The sequence below is a fragment of the Macrobrachium rosenbergii genome, chromosome 6, assembly GCF_040412425.1.
Source record: "Macrobrachium rosenbergii isolate ZJJX-2024 chromosome 6, ASM4041242v1, whole genome shotgun sequence".
Lineage (NCBI taxonomy): Eukaryota > Metazoa > Arthropoda > Malacostraca > Decapoda > Palaemonidae > Macrobrachium > Macrobrachium rosenbergii.
In genome coordinates, this window is record NC_089746.1 from 27,688,109 (window position 1) to 27,700,949 (window position 12,841).

Consider the following 12,841-nt stretch of genomic DNA (forward strand, 5'->3'; position numbering starts at 1 on the left):
TTCTTTCGGTCAGCAATGTTATAAGCTTTTCCCTCATTTGTTAGCGATGTTTAGCTTTCAATTCAGTCTGTTAGCAATGTTCGAAGACTTCTCTTCATACTCCTTGCAATATTCACAGCCCTGTAGCTTCCTCTGGGAAATGGCTGAAGTTTTCACTTAAGCCTCTTGGAAATTATCAAACTTTTCAATTTAGTCTTATATCAGTGCTTGAATCTTTCACGTCAGTCTCACAGCAATGTTCTGAGATATCATTTTGGTCTCACAGCAATGTTCGAAGCCTCCACTTCAAACTCATAAAAACGTTTAGTTTTCACTTCAGTATTGCAGCAATGTTCAAGACTTTCAATTTAGCCTCTCGGCCATGTTTGAAGTTTTAACTTCAATCTGGCAGCAACGTTTGAAGCTTCTGTTTCCGTCTGTAAGCAATGTTTGAAGCTTTCACTTCATTCCGTTCGCAGTGGTCAGAACTTTAGCTTAAGCCGAGTAGCAATGGACTTTCACTTTAGTCTATCGACAATGTACATGACACTTGTTTCACTTTCACAGCGCCGCCGCAAAGCCTTCTCTTCAGTCTTTTAGCAACTTTTTAGCCTTTTCTTCAGTCTTTTAGCAAAGTTCAATGGTTTCTGATCGGTCTCCCATATATAATTGAAGCTTTTCCTTTGGCATGCCAGCCCATTAGTGCCTTTCACTTCAGTCTTCTAGTATCTTTTGAAGCACTGGAATGTGTCAGTTAGCAACATTTAAAGCTTTCACTTCAGCCTCTTGACAAAGGTTGAAACTGTCACTTCTGTCTCTTCAGAATAGCTGAAGCTCTCACTTCAGGCCCTTAACAATGTCCAAGTGTTTCAGTTCAGTCTTTTGGCAATGTTCACAGTTTTTACTTCAGTCTCTCAACATTGTTCAAAGCTCTTACTTCACTCTCTTGACAATGTTCGAAGCTTTCACTTGTCTCTCAGCAATATTCATTGTCAGCAATATTCATTGTTAGCAATATTCATAACTTTTTCTTCAGTCTCCTAGCAATATTTAAAGCTTTACCTTACATATCCCACCAATGGTTGAAATGTCTGCTTCAGTTTATCAACACTGCTCGAATCTTCACTTCAGTCTATCCGCAATATTCGAAACATTCACTTCGATCATTTAACAATATTCGAAACTTTCTCTTTAGTCTTCTATCTTTGTTTGCCACTTTCGAATCAGTTTCTTGCCAGTGTTCAGAGCTTTCACTAAGTTTGTTTATTCAACATAAAAGGGTACTTCAGTACCGAAGTTACATCACTCTTATCTCAAGGGCTCAAAATTGCTACCATGATTCTGTGCTGATAAGAGGCATTTTTTTTAATATGATTTGAAAAATACCTTTATTTATAAATAATCTAATTTCCCCGCGTCCGTGGTTGGTAATTTTAGGAATATTTATCATTTAAAAAAAGATAAGTTGCACCAAGCCAGTACGATTTTATGAAAGGTGACGAAGACAAAATAATGCATACATAGGCAAGTACTGACACATCGAGCATTTCAAAATATTTTTCAAAGGCATATATCTGAGTGCAATGCAGAATGAAAAACTGTCTATTGCACAACTACAGAGTATTAAATCATTAAATCTAGCTTAGTTCTGATTACCAAATTCCTTCCAGTGGTCTGGTATGATACATGTAACATACGCTACCGGGGTCTAAGCGATGTCAGGCAGGGCAGCCGATCGAGACTACGGTCTACCCCAAAGCCAAATCAAAAGTCCTTCAAAAGAAGGCATCGTGCTTACCCCATACAAAAATGAGAAAAAAGCACCGTTAAAAAAAAAAAAAAGATGGTGATTTTTCTTTCAAGCATCACATTATGAAGTACAACACCAATATGTTTCACAAAAAAAGGACTCTTGAACTTCCTTTTTGTCAATCACGTGACAACGACTTAAGCTCATAAACACAAACAAAACAAAATAACGATGCTTACAGTCCTGCCTAGAGAACACAACTCAAGAGAAAGAGTGAGGGACCACTGTATATAGCCTAACTTTCCGCTGTGAACAACTACCAGGGATTACCAGCAGGAAAGCGGCTACCCATTATCGTTCACTGTCTTAGTAACTTTGCTGATGTCAGTGAGCGTAAGTTATTCCTAAAATACACTGCCAGCGGAAGGAGAAGGACAAGCATGCGTAAAAAACTAAATCTCAGGCGCATTAACTCGCTATCAACATAATTCTATAGTGTTAAGCCATCTATAGGACCCTCATCTAAGTACAACGTTATCCAGAAACAAGAGTAGGCTTACCAAATTTAGAGCGTTGTGTTCAGAAACATACACCTATCAAATCTCTCAAATTATTTGTGGATTCTGACATACTGGACGTGCGCCCAGTACATCTTCCCCCCACCCCCACCTCTCTCTCTCTCTTTCATGCGCATATACAGCCTTTTGGAACGCCAATCTACAAAACTATTTGGTACAGACAGATATATATATATATATATATATATATATATATATATATATATATATATATACAATATATATATATATATATATATATATATATATATATATATTTATATATATGTATATGTGTGTATATATATGTATATATGTATATATATATTATATATATAAAATTGTGTGTGTGTGCTCTAAAACACTACTATTTATAAGTGAATTTTCTATTTACTCAGAACAACCAAATCTTCGCCTCTTTCGTATTAGTAAGGAAATGTAAGAATAGACTATGGGAAACCCGCAACAACGGAAGTCTCCAGCAGGAAAACCCATCTCCTCACTACAAAACGACAGGGCCTTCATAAAGTAAACTACCAGCAAAATAATTTCCAGAAGCTAATAAAATTTAAGAGTCAAAAACCAATTTTTTTTTATTCTTGAATACAACGGAAGCTGAACAAGCTTTAAAGACTTAGAAATATATGAGACAAAAATTAACTGCAGTTCATTATCGTCATCGCCTCCAATGCCGCTCGACGAAAAGAGCCTTTGGCAAATTCCACCGCTCACGTCTTACTTGATTTCACTTCCGAAGATCACCACTATATCTCCAGCTAGCCGTCTCAGTTCTCTTCCAAGTCTAGGTCTAGCGTTATTTTAGTGACCTGAGGACCCCCGTCTTATTTTTATTTTGAGCTTCACCTCTCTAGACATGCGCTGCATTCTATTCTCTTCTATCTTCAACAGCTTTTTCATTGATACCTCCACACTGGGCAAACACCAAAGGTGATGTAAAATTCCCCTACAAACCCTTGCTGCTTACTGCAAATTCGCTTGAAATTAATGCTTAGAACAAAACAAAACAAAAAAATCCAATTTTTCCCCCTTTCAAATCTACTACCTTAGCGATACTGACAGAGGTGGCATTAGGGAAAGACCTCACAAGACTGAGAAAAATGGTCGCTAGATACTAACCAATTCCCATTCCAAAGACAGACATATGTAACAGAGTAACTTAAATGGCGACTGTAGAAAAGCAAGTATTGTTCACGACTGACTATATATTTCCTAATAATGCTTTCACATTTCTCCTCTGCATGGATATGCATAAACACTGATCGAGTAGATATCAACGTTAGTATGCACAAGGTATAGTTAAAAGGAAAACACTGCTAAAAGGACGTATGTTATTAATACAAAATACACAGCAACATCATCATCAGTAACCGTAACTTTCTGGATATAAATTACCTACATATATTCACCTAAATGTGCCGATAAACACTTGTTTGCACAAAACCTTTACGCTTTAGAAACCAGTGAGTCATTTTAGGCCAATTCTCAATGTATCAAGCTTAAAAATTATGATCAACAAAAATGTACAGCAGTTCTTCACCTGTAAACTGATAACTTTTCAGTTACGAAATCATTAATTCTATGTGCAGACTAAAGGCACAGTGAATCCACTCGGTAGTAGTGACCTTTGACGTTGCAACTACCAGGTTACCCCAAACAATCGATCATACAAATCCATCTACCCAAACAGTATGCTTAAATATTGCATATCACATTTGGGAAAACCAAATACAAAAATAGGCAAAATCTTGAGACCTAATCTGCAGACTTTAAATTTTAAAAAGTACCTAACTTTGTGAAATACTCTGATGTACATCTACAAGCAGTAAAACAATAAATATAACATTAACATTGAGACATCATCACAACACAAAGATAAACACGTTCATTTTTCGGAATGTTAGTCACAAATAATCCTGATATTCTCACTGAAAGAAATATTCAGTCACGCCGCCATACATGGGAACATGGCTAAGAAAGAAAGCCAGAAACAAACATCACATTAAAGTATTGCAATGAATCTTCCACAAAAGAAAGGATATAAAGTCTAGGCCAATCTGATAGTTTTCATATTCATAACCATTGCGACACGAATGAATGACAAATGCACTTATTTAACCTTGAGGGAATATCAGTAAAATTTCTCCTCTTCAGAAATACACACACCTACGCAAAAGAAAAAAATTACATATTATTGCTAAATAAATCACGTTATACTACATTCAGAACTCATTACAGTACCTCATGGAAAACAGTTCTGAGCAGTCTAAGAAAAACTGAAGATAATAGAATCATATAACGTCTAAAAAATATATCCATTCATAAGTTCGCCATCAAGAACAAACAGCTAAGAATTAGAAACTGCTTGCCGGCCTTTAGAACAGCAGAGTCAGCAGAGAACTTATATCAATATGACTTTCTTTTCATGTATTGAAAAACAATACAGAACAGTCAATCTTTAAGAGAACGTAAAGCTACGCCAAGGCTGCACAATACGAAACCCACCCCGCCCAAGTTCCCTACCCCAACAAAAGGACCATTGTCCAGATCCTGATCTCTTCCAAAATCTAACCGCTTTCCGCCAGTCTCAAGGATCACCTTGTGACATTTTTTGTGTAATTTTGCTAGCAAACTAGTGTACAAACAAACCAAATGCATAACCTCCTTGTCAAAGGTTTGATAAATCTGGAACGCAAGATGATGAACATCTGATAAGCAAACACTCCAGATAACTTTTGTACGCCTAATATACAGCCTTATTAATCGCATTACTTGGACTAGCTTTACTCCAAGCGACACTGTTTCTAGTTCTAAGAGAACTGTCGTGTGATCTTTAGTTTCTCTCAGTGGTCTCATCATTCAGAAACAGATCATACAGGTCTTAACTATGTACCTGTCCCTTGAAATCTATTTTCACTCTTGATCCATTTCTTCATAAGCATTTAATGCATACCTAGGCTGCAGACCGTAACTTGGAAAGCTGCAAACATGTGTGGCTCAGTGCCAAAAATGTGAAGTTTCCTTCTATCTGTGTATAAAACTGACACTTTCCTACAATGAGAATTTGGGAGTTTACATTGCACTCAAAAGCTGACCATTCATTGTCTGCAAGAAGTACTCCAGCTACTCCAGGACCATGTGGCATATAAAAGGCCTAGGGTAGTACTTAAATATGGACTATTATACGTGATCCGTCTTTCCACGTAAAGGAATAGTAGCAAACGTAGTATTTCCTAAGAAATACAAGACAGGCAACCTTTTACATGGCAAATAAGACATAAAAACATACCTAATTTCTCTCTATCTGAACCATCCTTAAACATTTCACAAGAATTATGGGAATATTTCTCAAAGAGTCAATCAGAACCTTATACAAAGGTATATAAGAGTAATATATCGATATAGGCTATACATACATACAGACACTCATACACACAAACATATATATATATATATATATATATATATATATATATATATATATATATATATATATATATATATATATCTATATCCATCACACAGCACGTAGGGACGTTCCAACATTTCCTAAAGCACGTTATATGCTTTCGTTTCTTCCCTCCTTTTAAAACACACTTCCCTTCGCTGTGGGATACGTAGTAGGCTCTATTCTTTCTCATCCTTAATATAAACAAATTAAGGGAAAATCAACTCAAAAATACTGGCGAACTCCTGCACAGCTTTCTCACCAGCATACAGCTCTGATAATAGCAGAACCAACCTACCAAGGAGTCAAGTTAAGCATTGAGAATGCATGTCATTCAATTGCCCAAAAATATCTTGGTGGCCATGTAGGAGGAGCCCGTCACTACACACTAAAGAAGACAGCGCCAGGATGGCGTTTGTTTACATTAGGCAATATCGAAGTCACGTGACACCGGGTGCTGTGATTTCACAGACTGAGAAAAGCCATTTCAAAAACGAAAATCAATCTCGTGTGTGTGTGTTGCTTACCGACGTCAAAATTTAGTGAAAAGGCAAAAACAGAACGAAACACAAAAACCAAAATATTGTAAGGCAATCGCAGTCAGGCTCACAGTGTGCAGAAAAAATATAAAAATAATACAAAATTATCGAAAATATCTCGAAGTGAAATGAAAGTTGATAAAATATATATAATATATGGTTCATTCTGTAAAACAAGACTGACAAGAGGCATATTACCGAGGTAATTACCTTTAATACGAATTAGGTAATTGTCAATAGTAACCAAACATGCACATGTGTATATCCCTGAATATATATAGTCATAGGCTACATACATATTAGTATGGAACTAGTAACCTCATCCCAAAACCCTACCGAGGACCGCAAATCTAACACCTTCTAAAGTCACCTATCCTGGAGAAAAATGCGTCTGGTGATATGAATATTTTCACTAGAGTCGACGTCAATGCAATGTCTCTACAGTTACCATTTTATTTTATATATATATATATATATATATATATATATATATATATATATATATATATATATATATATATATATATATATATATATATATATATGTATATAATATAATATAAAGTGACTGGACCTAATGTGGTAACTGTAGAGGCGCTGCACTGACGTCAACTGCAGTGAAAATACTCATTGCACTTATTCTCAATAGACTGGAGAGACTGATAAAAACTTTGACATGAAGAAGCTGCTTTTGGGAAAGGCAACAGTCGCATAGATCGAATATTTGCGTTTTGATATACTGTGCAGCATTGCATAAAATTTAAAATCCCCTTTTGACGGTTTTTGTTGATCACGAGACATTTGACAGCAACCACATATGCTTACTAATATTATGGAAGTTCTGGCAATTCCGTTAAATAGGAACAGCCAATTGAAATTATGCATGAACGAAGTAGATGTGAAGTTCATGTTGATGGGATCTTGTCAAGTGAATTCGCACCAAACACTGGGGTGCTAAATGGGAATGTTACCTACCTCTTCTATTTGCCTTTTTCACAGACTTTATAATAAAAAAAAGTGGCGGGAGATGGAAGAAAAGGTTTAATTTGTAGTAACGATAGAAACTTGACAGACTTAAAATACAGAGGTAATGCTGGGTTCATCTGCAAAACACCGCAATATTTACAAAGTTGACTGGCAGAATGTATCATATGTCTATAGAAATGGGGACATAATATAAAGAAGGGGATGAAACAACACTACATACAGAAAATATTAATAACGTTGAATCATTCAAACAGTGAGGAACATTGAAACCCAGTGCATGCTCTCTTGAGTTGGAAATTACTGACACTAAAAAAGGTAAATCGAACAATGGGCAGGCTGAAAAAGGTCTGGAAATCAAAAGTGACTGAAACTGCATACGTAAGGAATGTCGAATCTTGTACGATCTGCATTGCTAAACGGACATGAATCATGGAATGACGATAAAAATATATCCAAAAGATTTGTCAATTTAAGAATACGGCTTTAAGAGGAATATTAGACGCCAGACTTCAGGACAAAGTTAGGTATGATACCATAACGAAATTTAGTAAAGTTCCACTTGTAGACGTGATAAATGAAAGGGAGATGGAGATGGCTTGCACATGTCCTTCTCTCAACCCATCCCAAAGTAGTTCATGACAGAATCTGCTGGGTTTCTGTCTTCTGTGAGCACCAGAAGAGTTGGGACACTCGGACATACTTTCAAGGAAAGTACGAAAAGGGAGGCTGGAGATGAGTGGGGAGTTAATATCAAAGCACAGGAAAAAACGTGGTAGAATTTCACAGAGGGCCTCTATGTCACGCAGCGTTAGAAACTATATATATATATATATATATATATATATATATATATATATATATATATATATATATATATATACACACTGTGTATCAAATCGTTCATGACCTACATCAGATCTGCATTTGAACATGTTTTCCTCCAGACCTCAAAAATTACTCTAATGGCAACTGGAAACCACAGTACCGCCGTGTGGAATACACGAAAGAAGCGATAAATAAAAACCTGGGGAGATGAAGGTGAGTGTTCGTGTATCGTGCATCGCCAATACCTGAAAAGATTAATCTAGCGTAGGCTATAGGCTACTTCTCGAAGCTGGTCATTACACTTTTGTTCTTGGTTGCACATGGAAATCTTGGCACTAAACTATGTTGTAGACCAGACAAAAAATCTTATGAACCACACATACATTTATATATGTATCTCACACACGCGCACAATTATAGCCTGCACATGTATTTATGTAGGCTATGTATGTTTATATGTATATGTACACATAAACTCTCACACATTTATATATATATATATATATATATATATATATATATATATATATCTTCTGACTAAGTATAACAAGTAGCTAATGTTTTGGAAGTATTTTGCAAAGGGTAGGGGGTGGTTTCAGCCTGGATTCAGCAATTGCAATTCAAAGCTGAATTTGGCAGAGTCTATTGTGGTATTTTTCCATAGACATCCCAATAAAACAGATAATCTGTTGTTTATATGTATATGTGTAATGTGTGTAGACATGTGTGTGTGTGTGTGTGTGTGTGTGTGTGTGTGTGTGTGTGTGTGTGTGTGTGTGTGTGTGTGTGTATGTATATATATATATATATATATATATATATATATATATATATATATATATATATATATATATATATATATATATTACTTATGGTCTTGCACTTTTCTATATTTCCACCCTTCGTACCACTCGTATGGTTCCAACTGTTTCCAATTATATTTTCCTACTCACTGCAATATCAATTAGGCCTATTATTTTAATCATAAGGAACCATTCTTCTTTCCTAAATCATAATGTTTCCTGAATTGCTAACACACCAACAACATACTTCAGGCCTGCAGCTCTCTTTTCCCCGAAAAATTTTCTTTTACTTTTCTCTTTTTCCTAATATGTCGGCCTTACGCACTTCCTGTTATTATAAAATATAGTCGGTAACGCGAGAAAGTTTCCTTTGGCGGGTCAGAGTTACTCTCAATGTGCACAATGTATCTACAATTCTTCGAAGGGCGTCATCCCCATCATATTGACCAGGTACCCGTAAAAATCCACAAATACCTCGGCGTATTTAGTGTCAGTAACGTACGGTACCAAGCTATGATAATTACAAATATATTTCCAACCACTGCACTGGCCATTTCCAACAAAGCCTGAACCCGGTATTATACCATAACATAAACCACACGTAAAAACAAAGCAACAATATAAAATCCTATTGTTTCTAAAAATTGAACCCATTGCCTTAGAATAATACATTTACTCTTAAATATCACGTCATTATGGGCAACCCAGGTCTAGAATGCATGCTGTGAAGAGTTTTTCAAATATTTTTTCCTTCAAAATACTTCTAGGAGGAAATATGACTGTGGTCAAGAAAAGGATTCAGTGCATGAGAGCCTATTCATGTGCGGGTGATAAATATATTGAAATATTTCATTGAATACTTTCACATCCCTGTATAGAGACGTATAGACCACAGATATATATAAATAATAAAGAGTACAGGTAGCAATATGTTGCCACATATACTTGTATAGCATGGGCCTGGCGATAGAAAAAGTTGGGCAACTATGGAAATACAAATTAAGCTACTTATTCACGGTCGTAATGAATTACATACGTTAGCACACAATATATATATATACATAGTATATGTATATACAATTACAATATATATAAACATATACATGTGTATACATATTTATATATATGAATCGCAAAGCTAGGCTAGCATGCTTGGACTGGTTAGTTTGGGTCGGGTTAGGTTAGAGTAGGCTGTGAGTTCCCCGCAATATATAGTGAATACTAATTGCAGTCTATTATTTATGCATGTACATACACACACACAATATATATATATAATTACATAATGGGCATCATTTCTCAGACGTTCCAGACTTTCCTTCATTCAAGTTCAACACATGGCTTGGCCCATTTCCTGAAAAAACCTATAGGCCTCTATCTGAAAAAGAGCATGGGGCTTGCTACCTCATCCACAATGAATTGAAACAGATATTAACTACTAGAAGGAAAGGTATATATATATATATATATATATATATATATATATATATATATATATATATATATATATATATATGTTATATTATATAGTGTATGTGTGACAGAGGGTTTATGCTATTCTCTCAGTGCCTAGCAGCTGAAAAGCGAGAGAGTGGAGGAAGGGCCGAGGGGATGAGAGCAGGGCTGCGTGTGCAAAGGATGTCAGGAGGCAGGGTCCATACCTGTGGCTCACATGGGGATGGTTGCGGAGGCAAAGGATCGCCGACATCCAACAGAAATGAGGGCTACAGACGAGATGATGTTGCTGAGGGTGCCACCACTACCACTACCACTACCACCACCAGCAGCAGCAGCTTGATGATGAGCAGAAGAGAAGATGGTCGTCGTCGACTTCCTCAGCGGCGATGATGATGATGATGATGATGTTGAGGATAAGGATGATGATGATGATGATGACGAGGGTGATGACGTCGTCGTTCGATTTCTCTGATCTAGCTGGTGCGGGAGGGCGTATAGGCCTGCAAGGCCTATGGCCATGACTCGCAAGGCTGCTTGCAACCCGAAGAAGATCTTCTTTTGTGGTTGTTGGGTGGGTGGGCGGGTGCAGTGAGGAGGAGCTAGCGAGGGGAGGTGAGGTGCCCCTGCCGCCTCCGCCATATCACAACAACACACGGCGCCTCCTCCTCCTCCTCCTCCTGATGATCGGTGGGAGAGCTTTTCTTTCCCCTCACTTAATGAGCCTCGAAACGGCGAACGTGCCGAGACTTCTCGAGACCCTCCAGCAATCACAAAAATACACCGACATGGACTCCAGCTTGGGAGTCGGACGCACAAAGGCACATAGGAACGTGCGAATACACTGCGCTAAATCACACAAGGCATTCGTCTACATGTCCATTACTTCAGCGGTAGACGTCATCGTCACACTGAGGCAGCAGGAGGCAGCAGCAGCAGCTAGCAGCAAGATGACTATTAGGGCTCCCGGGACCCTAAACCTGCGACTATCGTACTGGCACGTTCGAGTTATTGTACTCATTTATTTAAAACCAGTTTTGCAACAAATAGATCGTTTTTGTATGCGACAAAACAAGAAAAATAAAACTAAAGTAGTACCATGTGAGTTTTCTTGTTTTATTCGATCATTTTTTGCCAGAGAGAACGAATACTTGCCACGCTTTTACGCAAGATAACCTAGTTGTGGTCTTCTCGATTACACCCAGTAATGCAAGGATAAAAACCAAAGCATTAACAATGGTATCCTCAAGTCATGCTTAAACAATGAGACATTTACCTGTCCTGGTAATTCATCCAAAGCTGATATGGTATTCCTTCTGTTAGTTAAATTAACGGAGATATAAGCGACATTCTTTTTACTATTCTGCTGTATGTAACTAGTCTTGGGAAAATAGTAGACAGAAAGTTCAATGCTGGTTCTGTTTCAGCCGAAAAATTTATCTACGAAATTATTATTGTACTCAGTTCCAGAGCGTGAAGCGAATTACGGCCTCCACGTTGATCCTAATAAATAAAGTTACCAAATAAAGTTACCAAATGGTCTGCTCTAGAATCTACAATTCTCTCTCTCTCTCACATATTATGAAAATATAATACCTTAAAATTTGTACATTATTTAGATAAATTTTTCATAACACAAGAACATGAAGTATGAAAGTAATTTAAAATACAAAATTCAAATATTCATTTGTTAAATACAAAACGTTATTTGTAAATATGGATTTTATAAACCTTCCTTGTAAGTCAAATTCCTTTTAAAAAATACTGTGTCCAGACCATTGTTTGCGTGTTTGTGATACATTCAGACATTATTAAAAAAAAACCCGTGACAGTTGATTTACCTGTTTCCTTAACACAGAATCAGACCACCTTACAAATAACTTATTTCTCTGCAAAAGTAAAAATTGTGCAAGTGATATCTGTTTCACAGCACTGGTCGCATTTCGAGCTATCTTTTACTGTGACCATATGGATCCTTTGGCTAATGGTTGAATCTGGTCACAGACTCCCTTTCCTCAACTTCTATGAATGCTCTTGTGATATTTTTCCTTTTTTTTTTTTAATTTAGCACTGAGTGATTGTTTTCTACTACAGTTAAGTGTGAATTCCTTTTGTAAATGTACCAGTCACAAAAAAAAAAAAAAACTTTTCAAACGAACCCATGAGAGGTGCGTTAGTCTTATCTCTACTTTAGTGACACGTGCAAAAAGTGCAGATTGCTGTATCAGTGTGTGTGTGTGTGTGTGTGCGAGCGCGTGTATTTGTTTGTGGATGGGTGTCTGCATCAAGTACTTAGTAGCATGGCAAAAATTTTTAACATGCGATATAGCCATTTAAGATAAGAATGCCACATTTTCATTCGTTTCGGTATTATTTCATACATTATCATATATAATATAAAAGTTAGATAGATCCCAACTAATGAATTTTAAAATACGAGAATTCATATGCCAAGTAAGATAAGGTTTTTTAAATTTTTC

The 12,841-nt window shown here is 36.6% G+C and overlaps 1 protein-coding gene across 1 annotated transcript in view; it reads right to left on the reverse strand.

The window, feature by feature from the left end:
* The window catches only part of LOC136839379 (fibroblast growth factor receptor substrate 2-like), a 39,932-nt gene extending 28,658 nt beyond the window's left edge, over positions 1-11,274 (reverse strand). Inside the window, exon 1 of the mRNA XM_067105297.1 lies at positions 10,568-11,274. The gene's annotated coding sequence lies outside the window, so the exon portion shown is untranslated. The remainder of the gene's footprint in view (positions 1-10,567) is intronic.
* Positions 11,275-12,841: the final 1,567 nt, after the last annotated feature.